The sequence below is a fragment of the Astatotilapia calliptera genome, chromosome 22 (assembly GCF_964374335.1).
Source record: "Astatotilapia calliptera chromosome 22, fAstCal68.1, whole genome shotgun sequence".
Classification (NCBI taxonomy): Eukaryota; Metazoa; Chordata; class Actinopteri; order Cichliformes; family Cichlidae; genus Astatotilapia; species Astatotilapia calliptera.
Genome location: NC_137442.1, coordinates 29,832,874 through 29,856,666, shown reverse-complemented (window position 1 = coordinate 29,856,666; position 23,793 = coordinate 29,832,874). Strand labels below are relative to the sequence as shown.

The window sequence follows — 23,793 nt, the reverse complement described above, 5'->3', positions numbered from 1 at the left end:
TCATCCACCCATTCACACACTGGTGATGGTAAGCTACATTGTAGCCACAGCTGCCCTGGGGCACACTGACAATAACCTGAGAATTGTGCTGAATCATGACCCAGTTGACTTTCTTGCTCGTCTTACCTTCATGAACATTTTTCTTTGTCCGTGCACTTTTTGTGTTTCAACTGTTTGTTTCTCCGGCTAGCTTCTCTTGTCATCTTCTCTTCCCTTTTTAAACTGGAATACCTGCCACCTTCTGCAGCACCTTTTGTTTGGTCACGTACATTTTAAGCATGAAAATGATTTATTTCATCAGTTATTTATAAAAAAAAGAATAGATTAATTTTTAATTTTTAAGTTATTTTAACTTTTAATGTTTTTTTATTTTATTTTATTTTTACAATATTTAATTCATTTAACAACCTGCCTTCAGGCTCTTTTATGCGTTTTTCTAAATGGCTCTTCTTACGAACTTTACCAGCTTTATCAAACTGTGATACCTAAACTATTGGAGAAATAAACATTTCTAGGAGTCCATAGTTATTGTAATTCATATTTCATCTCCACTCTAGTCTTCTATCATTCTGTTTTTCTTCAAAAATAAGAACTTTGACCTGTTGGTGGCACTAAAGGGATCACTAAAGACAGCATTCATCCTCAAAGACCCACTGATGTTCACTTTCCGTTTTATCACTGACTTGGTGGGAGCTGGCAGCAGGCATCAGTGGAATGTGAGAGCCAGAGGTGGGACCAAGTCATTGTTTTGCAAGTCTCAAGTAAGTCTCAAGTCTTTATCCTCAAGTGTCAAGTCAAGTCTCAAGTAATGTCAGGCAAGTCAGAGTCGAGTCTCAAGTCACTGGTGTAAAAGTCCGAGTCAAGTCACAAGTCTGAAACTTTGAATTTCAAGTCCTTTCGAGTCTTTAAAAAAAAAGAAAAAAAAGAAAAAAGAATGTTGCAGTTATGCTAAATGTAAATATTAGACCATGTAATTTTAAAATCTGTGTTTTTCTCAACACATGACAAAATAGTGAACTTAGAAAATATACACAAATTGTGAAATTGCACCTCTTTAAAATGCAGCTCAATTAAACCTAGCTCCAAGGATAATTTTCACCGACAGTTCTGAGATAAGCTGCATGTTATTCTTGGATGCGGTTGTAGGACCGGCTTTAAAATCGCATGACAAAAATATCATACACATTAAAAAAAACTGTATCACCAACGTAGCCTGGACAACATTTGCTAGTTAGATGAAGTCAGCTATCTCATTGTAGCATATTTATAATCATACGGTTCTTGGAGTGAGTGCATACACTCATGAAGTTTAGTAACTTCAGGTCACTGCAACAAGCCCAGGTACAGTTTACCGACGGATGGGTACAGGACCTTGAAATGCACCGTGTAGAACGAAAGACCATCGTACGTATCATAAGTTTACCAGTCTCACAAATTGTCGTCATAAATACACATTCCTTAACAGTTTATTAATAGGACCTTTGAGCTCAACGGTAATTAATTAGTAGTGGAAATAATTTCTGGTACCCATCACAGAAATGTAGCAGTGACAATAATACTGTATGCTGTAATCGTACTGGACAATTAGTGATACAAAACAATTGTTTTATCCTGTGAATAAAAGTATATGTTTTTGTCAATGTACCATAATAACAGAAGCGAAACGCAATATTGTGTCAGGACAATTCACTATTTATGCACAATAAATAAAGGAGCATAGCGCGACAATTTCTGTTCAGCGCCAGACTTGCTTGTAACCTATATCACCAGTTATGTTATGAAAGTGACGTATTAACTACTAAAAAACACTGACCTTCGTGTAAATGCTTGGAGCAGACTAACCTGTGAGCTGGAGTGTTCTGGGACGTTATATTTGGTCTTTGAATGGCTGCAATCCAGTCGCCTCTTTGTTACTTCGGAAACATGGCTCGAACAATTTCTCTTCAACGACTAATCCGATAACAACCGATCTCTTTACCCGTCGGCTTCCCATTTTTGTGTTTCTTTTTATCGCTGTGTGACTGATTTTAATTGAAAGCCTGCGTGCGCTAGTACCACTTGCCACGAGTTCCCAGAATCCTTTGCGGTTCTACCCGTGAATGACGTCACATTTTCAATCTCTATAATATGCATGTTAAATTTTATATTTGGGGTAAAATATCAAGTCTTTTCAAGTAAACCGGTTCAAGTCCAATTCAAGTCCCAAGTCATTGGTGTAAAAGTCCAAGTCAAGTCACAAGTCTTAGAACATTTTTTCAAGTCAAGTCTAAAGTCATAAAATTAATGACTCGAGTCTGACTCGAGTCCAAGTCATGTGACTCGAGTCCACACCTCTGGTGAGAGCGATAAACAAGTTTATGGAAACCATATGAAGCACTACCACTACTCCTGTTTCAAAAACAGGGCTTTGGAAAATTTGATTTACAGTTGCAGAAAAAAAACATTTTATGAACAAGAATGTTTTTGAGATTGGTCAACAAAAATGAAATGAAATAAAATAAAACAAAAGCCAAAAACAACCCTGCCACGATAAGTCGACTAGTCACGATTATGTCGACTATCAAAATCGTTGACGACTAATTTAATAGTCGACGCGTCGTTTGAAGCTTTCTAAGATCCCAAAAGACGCAGGAATAAGTAGTAGGATTTAAGAGTGTAATAACAGACTGAAACAGAAAATGGCAGCACTGCATGTACAAGGATGCCAGGTGCCGTTAAACCCCGAAGAAGAATCAGTGTCCCAGAATTCATAGCGCGGCCCTGCTTGTCACTACCGGAAACCCGATCGGTACCCCGCATGCGCAAATCTTACGCCACTTCCTCTCTTTGCCAACATTGCGACATTCAATATATTTGAATGACACGGTTAGCGCCCAGTTAGCTCCTAGCATTTCTCAGAAGCTCTGCCTCCTTTTCGACTATCAGGACATTTAAACAATGGATAATCCGTATCCGCAACAAATTTTTGCTTTTCTCCTCAACAGAGAGTGTTCCCCGATTGAACAACAGCGCCGTAAAATAAGAAGAATGGTGCCTAATGACAGAGTTAATAATACAGACTTCATAATATGTCACGTGAAGATTCAGCAGCCAGATGAAGTGTTTACTGGCAATTGACAGTGATAGCGGACATTATCATCACTATTCCAACAATCCTCTCCACACAGACAAGCATAAACACACTCGATTATCACTAAATCAAATTTAACACATGTTTGTAATGACGCTAATTCAGTTTACAATAGGGTTCATTCGCTCAGTCAGCAGGTGGCGGTATCCTCGTACACTGGGGAGTACACTGCCATTAAACGAACAGAAGAAGAAGAAAACCCTTGCACATGCGCGGTACGGATCGGGTAGACCCGATTTGTATGGTCCGACTTTGCACATGCGCAGTAAGGATCGGGAGTCCCGATCTGTCACTATCTTTTTATTTTTTTGTTTTTGTCTACATTATATTAAATGTTTCATTATCTGAAACATTTTAAGAGATACTTGTTATTCTTAACATCTTAACAGATACTCTGACCTGTAACTATCGTAAAATGCTTCGACCGGAAGTAGACACCTTTCGCGCATGCGGGGTACCAATCGGGTTTCCGGTATGGATCGGGTAGTGACACTGCTCAGTTTCCAACAATGGCGGCAGCTAGTTAGTTTTAATATTAACTCTTATTATTCTTTCTGGGTCACAAAATAAACGTTTAACGTATTTTCAGGCGAGAATGTAACTGTGTAAACCTTAAATATCTGCTCAGTTTATCAAGACACCGCATATTTGTAAAAGCGCTCCGATGTTTTCGGAGGCGTCTGTTACCCACTAGCTCGATAGCTAGCCGGGGTTCAAGGCTCATTAGAGCCGGTGAGAACACCGGACTCCCGGCCAATCGTTTTCAAACCCACCACCGTCTTTTGCTACTCAGGTTAAACATGATAAATAAGTCACTTAGATAACTTACAAATGTTATCGTTTGGCTTTTTTCAGTATTTTATTTGTTCCTGAGTAAATCGGTTTGGCTGAGATTAAAGTTATAGTTTTTACACAGCTGAATAAACGTCAAACAGACAACTGATTATCAGAAGTGTGAGATGCTCGAGAATATACTCCGGTGTCCTGTTATATTTTAGATAGCAACGAGCAGACGGCTGCATTTATTAAACTCCACCGAAACAATCTGCAAATTTCATTAAAATGTAATAAACTATCATCTTGTCTTTATTTTTAGTTAGCACATACCTTAAACACTTAAAGCTGTAAGCTAATGATAGTTATATAAGAGCAGATGCTGGTGCAATAAGTTGTACACTGTACGTCCAATGGATGCAGGATCTGATTAGTCGACTAATCGCAAAAATAATCGGTGACTGGTCGACTATCAAAATAATCATTTGTGGCAGCCCTAATTTCAAGTCAGCTTTCTGACTCTGCTGCATTGATTTTAATGTTGTTGTTTTTTTAATTTCTGTCACGGCCTGGAGGTTCAGCTGGTTGCTGATCAGCTGTTTCTCTCTATCTCCCTAGTTCGCTCTCTCTCTCGCCAGGGCAGAACTCATTATGGGTTCACGCCCTTGGCCCACACCCTCGGAGGAGGAAACACCTGTGCCTCATCAGTGTGGATGGCATTTAAGCCAGGAAGCAACGGCTGTTCTTCGCTGGATCGTTGTGAGAATTGCGTCAGTGAAAGTCAAGCGTCTAGCAAGTGTTTTTCCATGTAGTTGTGTGTTTGGAATCTAACGAGCGTTTCTTTGTATGCAGACCCTCTGGACTGTTTTCCCTGGTGTTCCCTGAGTGACGAGTGTTCGAGTGGATTTGTGTTTGGATTGTTTGGAGAGAGACGAGAGTGTTCAGCTGGATTTCCCCCAGAGCCCTGCCCCTCTCACCCTTTGTAGATAGCACTGCCCCGCACCTTTTGTATTCATTGGACATTGTTCATTAATAAATTCTCTTGTGTGGCTCAATCCCCGGAGTCCAGCGCGTGAGTCCACCTTGTACACCGTGACAATTTCCCGTCTATTGTGAGTCTGACAGTTTCAACTGAATGTAATACTGAATCGGTTTTATTTCTACAAGTACACACATTTTACACATTAGGAATACTTCTGGTGGTTGTTTGTTTTTTATTAGATTCCAAGATGTGACACAAAATGCTCCAAAGGCCCTGAAACAAATCGCAGTTTGGGAGAGCAAAAATCCCTTCTTTATGGTTGGTTCCAAATCAGAGAACATGCACTCATGACCTCAGTTAATATGAAAGCCTGAAATTTTGAAATATAAAATATAAAATATATTTATGAAATATAAAGGAAATTTTTGGCACACACACAGTAAAAATCAGAAGGTCAGCAAAAATATCATGATGAAGAGCTACAACTTCAAGACCATCTTGCCAATATTTATGGAAACTTGTTCAAGGGGAAAGTGACAAAGAATGGAAACAACAAATGGACTGTTTTCTCAGAAAAGAATAAAATCCCTCAAGAGAGCATTTGAAGCCAGTAAGATTTCCAGCTAGTAAGTGTGATGCACACCAAGTATCAGTTTGCAAAAAAATAAACAACATCCCTAATTCAGGGTTCATACACCTTTTTCAGGGTGAAATTCAAGTACTTTTTAAGCACTTTCAAGGTCCATTTTCAAGCTTTTTTCCAGCAAAAAAAAAAAAAAAAGTGCATGTCATGTTTCAATTCGCATCACCTCTGTAAGACCATGTGAAAATTAAAACAAATCATCCTAGGTGAACTTAAATACCTTTGTTCCCCTTTTGTTAAGACAGAAAAACACACCACACAAAAATACTGCAAAAGGACGGTCGCCTTATATACATAGTGTATAAACTCAAAATGCACATTTCACTTAAAAATTAAGATGTGAACAAATCAACTTGTTAGATATTCTTCTCCTGTTGAAACCCCCCCCCCCCCCCCCCCCCCCCCCAAAAAGAAATAAATAAGTCTTCTCATCAGATATTGATGCTTCTTTCCTGTGTGACAGAAAATAGGAGACAGATGTTTGTTTGTTTTTTACGTTAATTCCCAATAAAACTGTTTTATTGCTAACTTACATTGCTGTCTGTATTATTGCTGAAGTCCTAAATGATCACCTTTAAAGTGTTTGTGCTAATAACATCATGTACAGTCAGACAGGCATGGAGAACAGCACGGACTGGGAGGCTTTGAACAGATCACATAGTTCAATTCAACATATAAGACTTTAAGAATGCACAGGCATCTACTTAAAATCTATTGAATTTATCATCTGTCATATTATCACGTACAATTCCAATGTTTGTTCATCTCACCTGAACCTGTGCTTTACTTGTGTTGTTGTTGTTGGTGGTGATGTGTACAGTTGGCAGCGGGAGAGCTGCAGCCTGTTGAATGTACTGTTACAGCAACCGTGTGATTATTGTAAGAATAAATGATGCTGCGAAGCATGAAAATGCCATCAGGTCTGTCGTGGTGGTTTAGTTATCAAGTTTTTTTCTTAAAGTGCACGCAAACCAGTAAACAAATTCAAACAAGTACTGCTGAGAAACTATAATCCAAAAAATTACAATTCAAATTCTCAACAACAAAAACAACTGGTGAAAATATAATTAATATGTAAACAACTTAACAACCCCCGAAGCGTCTAAGTCACGTAACATGACAGCGCAACACCTAAACACAAGAGGGGGGAGGGGGAGCAAAGTGTGCCTGCTCTGCGCTGACACAGGAGCGGCGAGTCCGGCGACCTGGCTGTTTCATCTTTGCCGAAACACGGCACTGCAAACAAGAGCAAAACTTAAAGTAAAGAATCGATCTCACCAGGCTAGTATATGATACCAATGCCTACTTGGTATCGATACAGTCGATATTTGGATTGATCCGCCCACCACTACAGTTCGCCTTATAATACTGTGCGCCTTATGGTCCGAAAAACACGGCAGCTGTTTCCTGGAAGTTTGCCCAGCTGGAACCAATGAAACCAAACCGAACTAACTGCACCCAAACCCTTAAACCAAACTAAATATGGCATTTAAATTTTTTTTATTACACAATCAGGCCCACTTGTTGCGCCCCCCCCCCCAAAAAAAAAAGAAAAAAAAAGAGGATCATACATCATGATGTGATTTAGATTCCCATAACATAAGTAATCCCTGGACTCTAACACCTACACACACACTCCTACACACACACACACACACACACACACACACACACACACACACACACACACACACACACACACACACACACACACACACACAAACTCTAATTCGTGGGGATGGACATTTTGTCCCCACACACAAACAAACACATCCTATACCCTCAACTATACCAGATGATCAAAATAGCTTCATGGGGATTCTGGGACCAAATGTCCCATCCCTTCCACCCATGTCTTTTCTTGCCTTTTGTGCCTGTTTTCCTTTCACACTCTCAGCTTCTTAGCAGCAGGAGTGCAGCAGCGCTGTTGCCGAGGTACTAACAGACATTTTGCCAGATTGCTAAGAACTTCAAAGTGTGTTTGACATGTACACTTGGGAGGCACACACTGGGAGCGAGAGTGGCTCATGCTGAGACCTTAGAAGAGGCCTTAAAAGCACCACGTGTATATATATATATATATATATATATATATATATATATATGTATATGTATATATACTATTAACATTCAAAGAGACTTGCACTTAGCTGACTCTCACATAGCGCCTTTGAATTAAGTGTGTGTCATATTTGTTTATAGCAGCAACAGTAATGTACTGCAGGTTATACTGCTGTGTGTGACTGATAAGGAGTGAAGAGACCCACGTTTTATGGCCTAGATAGCAATTAAATGACTCTTTCCAGCTTTTTGTTTGTCATTTGACTTTATTGTCCTGGCTACCACATTTGTGTATGTCCTTGTTTAATATGATGAAACTTCCTATTTGGGTAAACAACTGTTAATTCTTCTCCACGGTGAATGTTTTAAAGGGGAATAGCTTTTCCGTATTTAATTCAGCACTTCTTCCACAGAACAGGACAAGTCTGCATACAAAAAGCTTTCAATCCTCTCAGTGCACTTGAAATCTTTTCATTTCATTATGATACGCCAGGGTTTTCCTGTCTTGTCTTTTTATCTTTGCAGCCTCTGTGCTCACCAGTGACAACACTCAATTTACGACAATCCTCAAGTGGACTTTAAAATCTGAAAAGTGCAGAGAAATTGATTTAAAGCAAGAGAAAGCATGAATGAGTAATGAATTCAGTAAACACTAGGGTAGAATTGAATTGAAATAATGTTCCTGTCATTAAAATTTTGTTCATACTGCACGTGCACTAAAAAAAGGGGGTGCAGAAGAAAGAGAAACAATCCTCTACTATCCAGAATTTTTCACAACATAAATGAGCTTTCATTGTGTGAATGTTCAGGAAAAGATTGTTTTATACCATGAAACCTCGGCAATCAGGGATGGGCTGTAAAGATACGAAGAAGACAAAGACAGAAAATATCGACTGAAACAATGAACATGGTATTTGTTTTAGACACATTTGCTTGGGGAGGTACACTCGGCATTTCTGGCTTCATCAATCTGTTAAAGTGATGACTTCTGTCATTCAGATGTCAGTCACTGTTGTGTTATTGTTCGTCACAGCTTCATTCAGACCTTGTCATAAATGATGTGAAGTGTAAAATGTTTTGTTTTCTTTGTTTCTTCATTGTGTTGCAGCTCCACCGCCCTTTGCACATGGACTCAAAGAGAAAGCTTTCGAAAATACTTCATAGAAGGATATGTTTTTATTAAACTGCAAAGCTGGAAACAAAAGCAGAAAAGAAATAAAGACATGCATAGCCATAACCCTGTGAGTCAGAGGATGCTGCTCAAGGTGTTTTTTTGTCTAAATCTGAGTTAGAAATGATTATTCATGCTTTTATTTCTTCTCGCTTAGATTACTGTAACAGTCTTTTTCTTTGTTTGAGCAAAAAGGGTCTTGACCTCCAGTCAGTCTAGAATGCTACAGCAAGGCTTTTAATAAAGACACAAAAAAGAGAGCACATTACACCAGTTTTACGCTCATTACACTGGCTTCCAGTACATTTTAGAATTCATTTTAAAATCTTAGCTTTGAATCATGACGCTCCTGTCTATATTTCTGATCTCTTAGAACCTCACACTCACTCTTGCAGCCTGAGATCATCTAATCAAAGGCTGTTGGTTCGAGTAATGCGTAAAGTAAGGGATAACTATTGCAAAAAAGGTAATTAGATTACTGTTACTTTCCCGTAAGCATGCTGCGTTACTGCGTTACTAAAACTGTGATTTTTTTGCCAGAGTGTCTCATGACAATGACGTAAGCGAGTGCGACGTTCGTGACAACAGCTGTGTGCAGATCAACAATGGATAATATAACGAGTGCAGGAGAGAGTATGAGCGTGCAGCGTTTAAAGCGTGGAAGTACTGACCTTACTTTGAGTTTGATTCCGTAAAAAGTGACGAAAACAACGAGTACGCTGCCACGGAATGGGCAATTCACAGAGAAACTCCCAGATCCTTCCACTGACCGCTGCAGCACACCTGCACCAGGGCAAACCTCCGCCTGCCCCACACCTGCTATACAGGTGAAAATAGAGCAACAGGACCGCTGAGTCTTTGATTTTATTTATTTTCTGCTGTGTTTTACTTACATCTATTTGAAAGAGTGAGTGTAAACACAAAAAACTATTTTATTTTATGTGCTGGAATGTGCAGAAAATAGGTTTAAATGTTAAACTAATTTCTTCCAGTCAGAGAATGTTGCATATAATTTAATATTTGCTTCATGCGTAAAGTTAAAAGATTAAAACTAATAAAACAAGTTTTAAAAAGAGACTTTTCCATTTGATTACATTTTATATGATGGATTATGCAGAAAAAGTAGAATTGGGCTGAAAGATCTATCGCTTTATCACCTATTTAGGGAATAAATCATGTTTTAAAAATTAACTAAGTAACTAATTACTTTTGAAAATAAGTAATCAGTAATGTAACGGGATTACTTTTTTCGGGAAGTAATCAGTCATTAGTTACTGATTATGTTTTTCAAGTAACTTGACCAACACTGGTTGGTAGTTCCCTGAACAAGTTTTAAAGCCACAGGTGATAGATCTTTTAGAGCGGTGGGCCCAAGGTTGTGGAATTCTCTCCCTCCATCTCTACGTTGCCTGGATTGTATTTATTCTTTTAAACATCATCTTAAGACTCATTTATTTAGACTAGTTTTTAATCAGATTTGTGCTGTATGTTTGATTGTACTGTTTTATGTTTATCTGTTTTATATCATTGTGAAGCACTTTGTGGTTTTTATCCTGTGAAGAGTGCAATATAAATCTATAAAGTAAAGTAAGTTTAGACTTCAAACAATATTGAAAGTGATTTGTTAATCACATCAGGGTAGACCTGGGAAGATTGCCTTCGCACCTTTATAATGGACATGTTATATATCTAATTTATTTCTGGATGTCAGACAAAACTTTACTATTATCGTTCGTGATGAACAATAATCCATATTTGAGTTTCTGGCTACTTGGGGCACTGAAAGAAGATATAAGCACAAGAATGTCATATTTAAAATTCTTAAATCACCTTCGTAAATAGTTATCATGAATAGAATAAGTTATTGTTGGTTGGAGTGACAGGCTGGTAGAGAAAAGTTTTTACAATTTTACGCCACCCAAATTGTCGGGAATATTAATCATCATTCAAAGTCAGCTTCTGAGAAAGTCCAGCTTTAGCTTCAATTTTAAATACTCGGTTGTGTCCTTTAGCTGGTCTCTATGATTGCCACTTTACCATTTGACACTGGTCGGGAATGTGCAGTGTGTTCATCAAGGTTGTCTTTTCATTAGGTGGAAACAGCAACCATCTGCATCTTGAAATGAGGTTGGTGAAAACTATGAGCGAACAAAAACACCAAAGCTGCATGCTGTAAAAAATACTGAAAAATCCTTAATGCAGCTTTATTACTACCATAATTATCATACACATATACTGCTACACATTCTAAAATGTTAGCCTTAGTTCAAATGAGAGATTGGCATTTACTTATAATGTTTTGCTTTTTTAGTGGGGCTAATTGTTATATATAGTACTGTGCAAAGGTTTTAGGCAGGTGTGAAAATGCTGTAAACAAAGAATGCTTTCAGAAATATAAATGACTGTTTGTTGGCCCCAAATGTATTCTGCAGCAGGACAATGACCCCAAACATACAGCCAAAGTCATTAAGAGCTATCTTCAGCATAAAGAAGAACAAGAAGTGCTGGAAGTGATGGTTTGGCCCCCACAGAGCCCTGATCTCAACATCATCAAGTGTGTCTGGGATTAAATGAAGAGACAGAAGGATGTGAAGAAGCCTACATCCACAGAAGATCTGTAGTTAGTTCTCCAAGATGTTTGGAACAACCCAGCCGAGCTATTTCAAAAACTGTGTGCAAGTGTACCTAGAAGAATTGATGCTGTTTCGAAGGCATAGGGTGGTCACACCAAATACTGATCTGATTTGATAGATTTCTCTTTTGTTCATTCTCTGCATTTTGTTGATTGACAAAAATAAATGATTAAAACTTCAATTTTTGAAAGCATTCTTTCTTTATAGCATTTTTTCTATATACTTTAGTTCAGTATATATATGTGTGTGTGTGTGTGTGTGTTTGTGTGTGTAGATAATGACATTTCAGATGTTTTAAAAATAATGAACATACGATGGCCGTGAGAGCTCAAATACACTGCAGCTTGACCCTGAAAAAGATGAACCATGAAATAATTACCAGAAAATTCTAATTTGTTGAAAATGAAGTGTTTATTGTCCCTTCTGCCAGTTTAGATTTTTTTGCATACTTAAGTTTCAATTTGTATGATCTTTTCTACATCCAACATTTTTATGCCCTTTATTTATTTATATAGGTTCTTTGGGGGGAAATAATTACAAGGATGTTGCAGAAGTCTCAAAAACCCATGAACCAACATGATACACTTGCTGTTACAGGATCAAGCAAACACCAGCAAACAAAAATTGCTTCAGAAGCACACTTTAATAGAAGTTGAATAAAACACAGCAGAAATAGAAAAAACAAACTAACAGAAACAACACAAAAGCTCACAAAGAAGCGCAAAACACTACAGAAGTGTTTTTGGGGACACACTAATGGCTAAACAGCTGTGACGTGAAAGTGGTTAGCCAGTGTCTTTTGACTACTTTCACATCTATGTTCTGGATTTGCTCTGAATTGGGCCTTCAGTGTTGGGGAGTAACGGAATACATGTACCGACGTTACGTATTTAAAATACAAAATATGAGTAACTGTATTCCGTTACAGTTACCGTTTAAAAAGGTGGTATTCAGAATACAGTTACTTTGTTGAAATAAATGGATTACACTGCGGTACTTTCCTGTTTCATATTGTCGCGGGTCAGGACTGTTTGGGTTTTGTTTGACAGCTACGTTCTGTTGTTCCAGGCGGCAGCGTTACGGTTGCCATGGTTACAGGGCGACGCTCTCTCTCTCTCTGCGACTGTGTGTTTCCTGGGTGAGAGAGCGCCTTTTCGTTGTTGTTGTTGTTGTGCTAAGCTAACAGGCAGAATGCTACAAGCATAGCTCTAAAGAATGTAGCATCATGGGCAGTGTAGTCCGTGTTGCAGGGAGAATGGACTGCCATACACGTTATGTGTCTGTTGTCATCGAGGAAAAACGGGAGCTGGAAGCATGTAAATATAATAATAACCACTTCAGCCAAGAAGAGTGCCTGACGAGCCCAGTTGTAAGTAAGCTATTAAGACTCGACTGTACACTTTGTTCGTGTTTTCCTCCGAAAACAATAAGTTCCGTTGGAGCAGCCTTTCAACACCTCTCTCTGTCTCTCGCAAGAAAAGTTGACCCACACAACAAAGTAAAGCTATTTTTCGGCTACAAGCCGACAGGGACCCCGACGTATTAGTCAGAGGTCCCTTTACTACAGTTCGGAGTCACGGACCTTCAGTAATAGTAATAAATCACACAGCAATAGTACATTCACGTTGTCGTAAAAAGCACGATAATATATTAAGTAATCCAAAGTATTCAGAATATGTTACTGTCATTAAGTAACGTAACGGAATACGTTACAGAATACATTTTGGGGCATGTATTCTGTATTCTGTAATGGAATACATTTTAAAAGTAACCTTCCCAACACTGTGGGCCTTCACTAACCTGAGGTCTAGACTGTCAGTTGCTTTTAGCTGATCTTAACTTGAGGACGCAGTCACTTGTTCCAGTTCCTCTGTGTCATATATTCCAGTATCTGAAATGGGAGTTTTATAGTGGTACTGACATGCTCTCATCTGACCTGGGTATAGGGGTGGAAGACCAATCTAATGTGTCTCTATAAAATAGACTAATGTTCTGTTTTACATGTGTTACGTATTAAATAACTAATGAAAAAAACTGTGATGACGATGATGATGTTAATTTGTTTTGCAAGCATGTTCCTGAGAACAGGGGGAATCTCTTCATTCCTTGTCTGTGGCTGCTTTTTTCTCATCTCTCTTTGGAGGACAAACAAAAAAAAAGGATGATGTTGTGTTGCTGCAGATAGCAGCAGACAACATCCATCTTTTTATTTGGCAGCACCTGACATGGCTGATCTTAACTGACATTGTTTTACTTTTACAGGATTTCAGTCTTTGTGAAAACTGTTGTGAAAACAGTTTCTGTGTTCTTTATGATTCCCCTTGCAAATTACTCATTGCAAACATTGAATCAGAAGAAAAGCTTTCTTGCAGCTAAACAGGTCATGTGAGGAAAATCTTCCACGTCAAAAGTGCAGGGGTTAGTAAGGAGAGCCTGCCTGCTCTTTGCTTACCTTTCTGCAGGATGAGATTTCCATGGCAGCTAATGATGTGCACACCCTGTGTGTCTCATGCTATCCTAATAGCATTACCAAGGGGATTGGACTGCAGGACATAATGTGTTTGGACAGGTATGTCAACATGATCACCTCTCAGCTAATAAGATTTGAGAAATCAGTGGGAGGAAATGCACAGGGCCATTTAGTATGTGGGGATTTCACAAGGAAATCTTCTATATTGCACATATATTTTCATTATGCGTCTATGGGGATTAATGAAATGATTTAAAGCAGAAAGCTGGCAGTTTATTCACATTTTGTTCTGCCATTCCACAAAAACAAGATCATAAAAGAAGTATTGCCAGTATCCACAGCCTGCTTTTATCCTCTGTGCTGAAGAGGTCCATTGTTGTTACAAAACTATTAATAAAACATCAGTGAGTCATAGCGGTGAATAGACTGCCATGTGTTAGGATGCCTGGGTCGTTGACCCAGGGTTTTTGAGTTTATTATATTATGTATACTTTCTAGTCTTTGGTTTCTTTGAGTTCTGTCTTATGGTTTATGTCTCTGTCTTCTTTAGTTGCTCTGTCTCCCCTATCACCTGTATCCCCTTGTCTAGTTCGCGTCTCTGTGTATCCTTAGTTCCTATATCCCCGTGTTCAGTCAGTGTTTGTGTCTGCCCTGGTCCCACGTCTCTGTTCCCTCTGTAGTGCCTGCATGTGAGTCTGTGTTATGTGTTTCCTGTTTTACTTTGAAGGTCTCTGTCTTATCTCAGTGTGTTCAGTTTATGCTTCTTTGGTCTCGTCAGTTCTGATTTGTCCCAGCTGTGTTTTCCTCCTGTTATTCATTCCCTGATTGCTCCTTCTGTGTATTTAAGCCCTGTGTTTCTCTGTGTCCGTGTCGTGATCTACCGTTTACCTTGCTGTGTGTTCTGTCATTCCTCCAGTTTAAGTTTATTTTGAGTTTTTTCAGTTATGATATATTTTGAGTATCACATTAAAGCCATTTTGAGTTCCCGACTGTCTCCGGAGTCTGCACTTTGGGTCCTATTCCTGTCTGCACACAGCCACTCATAACACCATGTTCCTTCACTACCACAACACTGTAACCTACCTCTATTTTACATATACCACAGCGTCCTGACAGAAATGACAGGTAATATCACTGAATTGATTGATCAGCCTTTTTGGTGCTGCCAAAACTATCTTAGGCTACGCTCACACTGCAGGTCTTAATGCTCAATGCCGAGTTTTTTTGATCAAATCCGATTTTTTTTTCTTTTTTCGTCTGGTTGTTCACACTACAAATAAAATGTGACAGCAAACGTGCTCTAGTGTGAATGGTTCAAGGCCCTCAAAGTGGCCCACATTCGCAAAAGATGACGTCACACATGACGCGCACTGTTTGCGGAAGTATAAATGGCGGCTACCGAGCTAGTAGGTGTTGTTGCAGCAGTCTATCAATTTCTGCACAGTCGATTCAGTCACAATTCAGTAACCAACAGAATTTTGACAAATTAGTTAGAGAAAGAAGGACACTGTGAAAAGGAGAGCCCGTGCTTTAACAATGGCCTTGTTTGGAGTAGTGGCTGCTACCTCCGTGCAGAGGTATATATGGACACTGAGTCGGAACCAAGAGTGGTGGGATTGGGATGTGAGAGGCTTCACTGACTGTCCATTGACTCGCTCCGTCTCTGGCGCTGATAATTGGCGACCGTTCAAACAGCAGTCACTTTCTAAAACATCGGATATGTATCGGATTCAGTACCACATACGAAAGTGACCCAGATCAGATTTGAAAATATCTGATTTGTGCCGTTCACACTGTCATACCATGATCGGATATGGGTCGCATAGGGTCAAAAAAGTCAGATTTGATGCGCTTTCGCCTGCAGTGCCTTAGACTTGGAATACACCGATTTTCCACTGGTGCATCCATCCGTGCAATTCATATTCACTGCTTTATTCTTGACTTCTATGTTTTATTATTCTAACAATTCAGTGCTTCATTGTTTCTGATGCTTTTATCCATCATCAGATACGTGTACCAGCCTAAATTGTATGTGGCTTTAGTGCTAAGCAGTGATTTGTCTCATATCTATCTAACAGACTCCAGTTTGTTCATGTAAATGGAGAGTCCTCTTCACACACTAAGGTTAATTATGGACTTCCACAGGGTTCAGTGCTAGGACCAATTCTGTTTACATTATACATGCAGTATCATCAGAAGACATAGTACACAATTTCACAGCTTTGCAGATGACACCCAGCTCTATCTGTCCATGAAGCCAGAAAACACACACCAATTAGTTAAACTGCAGGAATGTCTTAAAGACACAGAGACCTAGATGACCTTGAATTTTCTGCTTCTAAATTCAGATAAAACTGAGGTTATTGTGCAGAAAATCGTTTAAACATGGTTTAAAACCAGATACTTAGTCTGGATGGCATTACCTTGGCCTCCAGTAACACTGTGATGACCCTAGGAGTCATTTTTCACCAGGATGTGTCCTTCAATGCAAAATATTAATTCGATTTCAATTCATTCAATTTTATTCATACAGCACCAAATGACAACAAAAACCACCTCAAGGTGCTTTATATTGTTAGTTAAAGACCCAACAATCATATGGCCCCTTATGAGCACTTTGGTGACAGTGGGAAGGAAAAACTGCCTTTTAACAGGAAGAAACCTCCGGGGCCATCTGCTGCGACCGGTTGGGGTGAGAGAAGGAAGACAGGATAAAAGACATGCTGTGGAAGAGAGACAGAGATTAATAACAAGTATGATTCAATGCAGAGAGGACAATTAACACATAATGAGTGAGAAAGGTGACTGAAGAAGAAATACTCAGTGCATCATGGGAATCTGATCCAGCCCTAACTATATGCTTTAACAAAAAGGAAAGTCTTAATCTTAAAAGTAGAGATAGCGTCTGACTCCCGAATCCAAACTGGAAGCTGGTTCCACAGAAGGTGTTGCCAAAGTGCTTGCTCATAGGGGGTCACATGATTGTTGGGTTTTTCTCTGTATGCATCATTGTAGGGTCTACCTTGCAATATAAAGCATCTTGAGGCGACTGTTGTTGTGATTTGGCGCTGTATAAAATTTATAAAATTGAATTGAATTAAACATGTTACGTGCTAAAAAACATCATACTCGAGTCACCCTGAGAGTGGCGCAAAAAGTGAATCAGTCCACAGAGACTTCCATGTCAAGATGCCAAAATGCATCTTGTGGTTGAACCTTTCACACACTTTTGACATCAAAAAACCAAGATGGTGATGGTCAAAACCCTCATGTTGAGACTTTGGAATAGGGAGTCCAGAAACCAGTGGTGATGTGTAATGGTTGCTATTTATCTTTTATATACAGTCTGTGCTGTAGACTCTTGCAGTTTTTACTTTCTTCTTGGATTAAAGAACATATGTCATGGTCCCTGTGTCTATCTGGCCGGCTCACTCCTGGCCACGTTGTTATTGTTTTCCTCTCTCTATCTTTCTCGCTCTCTCCTCATTCTCCTGTCTGCCTGGGTGGAGCATATTGTGGACTCCTGTCATCGGCCCACGCACCTGGCCTGATTATCCACCTGCTGTTGCTCATTGACCCAGTTTTCCTGCCACTACTTAAGGCAGTGGCTCAGAGCTTCTCATCCCTGGATTGTTGAGCTATCTGAGTTTGTGTTTCTGGCATATTCCTAGTTCTCCTCCTTGTGTTTGCTTACTATTTTTCTGACCTAGTGTCTCCTGTACATAGTTTCCCTGGACCTGTCCCTTAACCTTCCTGGATACCTGTTTGCATGGAGTGTGACGGAGCGTGAGTGGCTGGAGAGGACCAAGAATGTGGACTGTTTTCCCCTCTTCCTTCACTGGGGCCCTGGACCCTTTGCCACACACCTTACATAAATATTGCACTGTGGACTGAAAATATATTTGTGAACTCTCTTTCAAAAGTCCGAGTCTGCACCAGGATCCGCTCCGGACTCTAAAGTTATGTTTAAAGTTAACTTTAAACACAAAATTAACTTTAAACATAACTTTAGATCATGTCATTACCATTCTTGAGTGTAACATTTTCCAAACTAATGTGTTACTGGTTTCATGTTATGACCCAAGGAGTGTTCCATTTTAAAACAGAACCTTTTAAATTAGACAGAGAAACAGTAACAAACTAAATGGAGGTAGCACACGCAAACTTGAATATAGATTTTAACCATGATTTCAGATCATGTCCCAGTTTGAATTTCACTTTCATTGCTAATTTCCAAACCATCTGAAGCTGACAAAACAAGCACGCATATCATTTGCAGTTATTCACAGGCTATGACGTTGCCAATAAATGCTTCACCTGGCAGCCTGCCCAGGGCGTGCCCAAATGATGAAGTTACAGAAACCTGTTAGGCCCTAGAGTCAGGTTCATGTTATGAGAGAGAAGACAAATATGCTCAAAGTGCATTTTCTTAAATTTATTAAGCAGTTAAAGGTTCAAGTTAAAAACGAACAAAAGAGCACCACGCCCAGGCAGTAAACACTTTTATTGCAGGTCACAGAAACAGAATGTTAACATGATTAGTTGCAACAGCTGAGGGTGGTCTTAGGTCCGATATCTGGCTCGTGTTTCATCTTATGCACCTTCTTGACATCCTCCTGTAGTAGATGACTCTTTCCTCTTCACCATGGCAACCATCTGTAGGTTGGTGTCCGGCCTGCAGAGGTAGAGAAGGGGACAAATAGAGGAATCCCTAACACCAAAATTTTTTATATCCCTGTTTTTCTCTTGCAGAGTCAGCCTTAACCTCCTGGGACCCGAACTCTTCCACAGCATGCATTTTTAATTTCTCTTTGATATTTGGACATATTGGGGCCCGATGAATGTAAAAACAAAGAATTACCAGATTTTTTTTTTTTACCTTATTTTTGTTTTTAAGAAAAATAAGAGCCACATATGAGGATATTTAAAATTTTGATAGAACAGTAGCAGTATAATGTCCTCGTAAGTGGATATCAGGCCCTTGTAGAGCAAAATTGAGTATTTTGGTCTAAATAACCCAAAATGTGATGTCCACATATGTGGACGCCAGGTCCTAGGAGGTTAAAGTTTTGCACCTTCTGGTGCCATCGCCAGTCTAGGCAGACCATCCCCCTCAAATTCCTCAGAGAAGGGGCTTCTCCCTGTTCATATCTGTTATGGCTGAGTGTAACAGTCTGAATCCAAAACAATACTTATTTGTGTGCAATAAGGATAACACAAATTACGAGTTATATAGCCTTAAAGATAAAAATGAATTCCAGCGACGTTGTTTTTAAATGATCAAACTTTTTTTTCCTTTGTCCGATAATTGGACACAACACACAGACATGTGTACATAGATATAAAAATAATATTTTCAAATGGTGAGCACTGTGTCTGATATTAATGCAAAATGAAGCAGCCAGGGCTTTTCAACGTATTTTATAAAGATAAAACTATGCTTTTGCACCACAGATGAGCTATCATTCAAAACTGCTTTCTTTCTCCACAAAACTTTGCATGCTTTACTTTGTAACTCACCTTGAGAATGTCTTCTTGTAAACACAGCTACAGCTCTACAGTAAACTAATTAGAGCAGTCTTTGAATGGAATTAAGGTATTTCCTCCTCAGATACTTCTATCGTGAGCATGCCCATTAGAGGTAATTGGATTATTTCTACTCTGTTTATCTCTTAATTCTCCGCATCTGTAGTGTAGGGAGGTTGGGGTAGCCTGGAAAAAGGAGAAGCACCAGGGGAGCATTTCCACAGTGGGATTTCATCCCTTCCCGTCGGTCTCCAGGGGACGAAGCCTGAACATGTGATATTAGAACCTAGACGAGGGAAGACAAGGGCTTATCCATCCTCCATTACACACTGCAAAGGAGGGACAACTTCATGCTTTAATGTGACTGTTTGATCCTTGTGACACAACGCACACGGTACCAGACATGATTACCTTCCAATCTAACCAGAAATTTTAATTTGTGGCAGCAGATGAATACATAGTACAAGCCCATTGATTTTTCTCAGAATTACATCAATGTGACAAGCTAAAAGTGGAAAAGAAAATCTGTCATTTTATTTTTTTTCTTTCTGATGCATATGTTTAGGCGGCAGACCTGATGAAAGAGAAAATTAGCTTTCTCTTTCTTCTCTCTTCCTCATGAGTTGGATTTTTGTGTACCTACGGCTTCACGAGGGTGAAAAGTAAACCCCTCGAACCATGTAATCTGGTCACGCTACCTGACTTTCTTTCCCACTGCGGAGAAAACTGTGAAGCAAGACCTTGGCTTGCAAATAAATTTCTCTGCAAAAAAAGGATCAGTGCACTCCGCAAGAGTGACATTCACCTCTCCTTCTTCTTTGCCTCCCCACTATTTGATTTCAATACTGCTTATACATTCTTTGTCTCTCATTAGTTGAAAATTTCTCCAGAGCTTCAATGCCGCTGATTAATTATGCATTGTGCGACCTACATTTTTTTTTCTTGCTGGGATTGTTTCTTTCTATTTGAAGCCTGCAAAAATAATTATACTCTAAAATCTGTTCTTACATTAAAATCAATCCTGGGTGTTATGTGCTGAGAGACTGTAGCAGCAGCTGCAGCAGCAGGAGCAGCACTGCCAGAAGGAAAAAACGAGCTTCCGGGCTCGCTGCAAATTCCCTACACAACTTACACACAACAGGACTTTTTACACAACCGTGACATAAACAGTAGTCAGTCTGCCACCCTCTCCAAACCCCCCTTTACCCCACCGTCGCAGCCTCTTCCTTCCATAAAATTCATTATTTAGCTTGATGTCATTGTCACTTCTGTGCACATCACAGTCTGCTCCGTTGACCTTTTTCTGGCAGATATAAGGCTGTGCGATTTCTGTGTGCTGTTGCTGATCTGCCCATTTATAATAGTGAAATAAAGGAGATTGCAAGGTTATACACATTTCGAGAGCAACAAAGAAGCGCGGGAGAGGCTGCTTACATCTGCTACATACTTCGCTTTCAACCTTGGCAGACCTTGAAGTGCTATGCCTGCATGACTGGCAGCTAGAAAATAGTCTTTGGTTTGGGATGACAATCTCAAAGAGATGTGGAAGTGGGTGGCATTTGTTCTCCAAGATACTTTTTTTTGCATAGCAATGTAAAGCCTTGAGTGTCGCAATAAAAGTGCAGGACACACATTGTTTCTTCAAGGGAAAATCGAATTCCATTTTTATGGAGTTTTTTGAATTTACGACAAGGAAAAATAAAGCGGTTATTTTAAATAATATCACAGTATGAGCACAGATTCACCAGGCACCTCAGTGAGAAAGCGCTCAACCCTACGCTGTACAGCCATTCTCGCTTATTATGAATGGCATCTTCACCGCTTCACGAGTCAACTGATTGTATGAATTACAGTCTCTGGAGTAATAAAGTCATTTGCATTGCCCTGGTTTACACAGCTGAGAAGAGGGGCATCTATTTTCTCCCTTTGTCTCTGTTGCAGCAGCGATCTGCCTAAGCATTTGCCAGGTCTGTCCTGCGGCGACCACATCTGGCCCCTTCCTCGCTCTGTGAGGAAGGGGCCATCCTTGCTTTTTCAGACTTGCATTAAGTTGATTTCAGTTGGTGTGTGGGAGAACGAAAATGGCAGAGCAGTCTACAACTTTTCAGGTGTGTTGATATGAGCATTACTTTTAATTTTATTCTACAAAAAGATGACAAGCCAACGGTAAAGTGCAAACTGGATCCTGCATAGAACTTCAGCTCTTTGCAAACATCTGTGCAGCCAGCATGCTAATGCTAAGCTAGCCAAGAACCCAGAGAGATTGTAAAGCTGATTGCATGCTGACCCTAGCCCAGCAGCCAGAGCCAGATCTTCAAGAGATAACAAACTGATGAGCAGTTAGGCTGCAGCCTTATTTTCTACCTGTTCATGTTTCTAAAGTTTGATCACTGTGGTGATAACTTTGAAGTCTCTTTGAAGTGTTTTTTAAAAAAAGAAAAATCATTTTGTTGATACGTAAAAACTAAAAGAAAGATCATTTTTCTGTGAATAGGCCCATATGGAAAAGAAATAGTAAAAACTTCCGAAAGACTTGCATAAGATGTGGCCTACTTCATATAGTGAATCATATAAGGCCTATATGATTTACTCATGAAAGTGGCCACTTTCTCATTACTTTCATATATTGCTTTAGTAAGTATCCAAAACATACAAGTTTCAATTATATAATTTTCTTTTAAAGCATACACTCTTGTATGCTTTTCATACAAGTTTCACACAAGACAGATACAAACTTTATAAGATTTATATATATATCTTTTCCATATAGGGGATTTGTGTTGGTGTGTTGAACTGTAGCCTCAGGTTTATATTGTTAACTGGAAATTATATGACATTGTGTTTCAGGTGTAGTTTGGTAAGAAATTACTTTCTTTGGTGAATAATTAAACAATGCACTGCATTACTTTTAAGAAGAGTAATGAGTAATGTGTTATACATTACTTTTCTTTTTGGAATAACGAAACCAAAACTAATGATTACTGCCATTTTAAAGTAATCTGTTACTCTATAAAGTCACCTACTATCTAGTTAACTTTTGTGTTGCCAAAAATAAAAAGCTTTTGCAATTAGCTTGCTAACTTTAGAGTCAGGAGGTGTGGACTCTAGGGTTGTGCCAGTAGATGATAATATCAAAGTTAACTAGAAAGTGCATTTTCTGAAGAAACTGCAGTGTGAATGCTTGAATCTGAATGTATGCATTGAAATGAAATAATTACTGAATTTAAGTTAAAAATTTTGAATGAGATAAAAAAAAAAAAAACCCGAATTTAACCTGAAAACAAAAGTGCTGAACTGCTAAAAGCTGAAGGTTACACAGAAGAAGAAGTTGGAAAAAAGCTGAAAATGTTTTAATTGTAAATTAGAAAAACCTAAGAAATGAGAAAAGAACATTTAGAGTCAGAAAACATCTGAAAGAATATTAAAAGGTCATATTCTTTGAATCACTGAATGACTCAAATGTGATCCCTCCACTTTGATCCACACAGTTTAAAAAGTTTAAATGCCTGAGCTTTGAAAGATACGGTGTTGGAAAGAGAACAATAATGGCGACAATTTGAGGGTAAAATGATGGCTGTGACACTGTGGACACAGCAGCAGTTGAAAGAGAAGTGCTTAAGATGAATCTTGGTACAGTGGCAGGCAGAGCTCGTTAAGCAGGCAGGTGTGAGCCTGGTTGCTATAGTGACTGCACCCAATGGTTCCATACACACGTACACAGACATGCGCCTCACTTTTGCTGCTTAAAATGAACAGAAAAGTCAGGCCGAAACAAATCGCTCCCAAATGAAAAGTATAGGTCGTATTGACGAAATTCTTTCACCGTGAGCGGCAGCAATGTCTAGTCTACCTAATTCTCAGTTTTCATGCCTGTGGAGTTTATTATATGGACGTGGTGACAGTGTAAAAACACCATGCTCTTCTGATTTTCAAACCAACCTTCTGAGCCGTTTTAACATTAGAGTCTATGGAAGAGTTGGAGGGAGGAGGCTGTGCATTGGTGACATTTATGAAAGAACCGTAACACCTAGGACAATAGTAAACACATTGGATGAAAGAGGACAGCCATGGCTACGTTTTGAGGGTAAAATCATACCTGTAGAGCAAACGCTGTGGACACAGCAGCAGTTTTAAAAAAGATTTTAAGATTAATTTTTTTGCTCCTCTCACTCTAGCAGTTGAGCTGCCTCACTCTAGCCCCAACATTCCGTCCCATACACACCCATTATAAACTCTGAAACGGGTGAAAAAACATCATGAAACTTAAACTGGAACTGAAGAAAAAGTATAATAGATATTGAAAAGATAAATACAAGTTGAATAGTTGAATGTCTTGTCTTCGTTTTAAAGTTTGAATGGTGGCTCTATGTCAATGTATGTGGAAGTAGATACAGTTTAAAGAG

At 39.2% G+C, this 23,793-nt stretch overlaps 1 long non-coding RNA gene across 1 annotated transcript; it reads left to right on the top strand.

The window, feature by feature from the left end:
• Positions 1-4,526: 4,526 nt before the first annotated feature.
• On the top strand, positions 4,527-5,920 carry LOC145423627 (uncharacterized). The gene is made up of 2 exons (XR_013904685.1): positions 4,527-4,674; positions 4,757-5,920. It is a non-coding gene; the product is annotated as an uncharacterized LOC145423627 (long non-coding RNA).
• Positions 5,921-23,793: the final 17,873 nt, after the last annotated feature.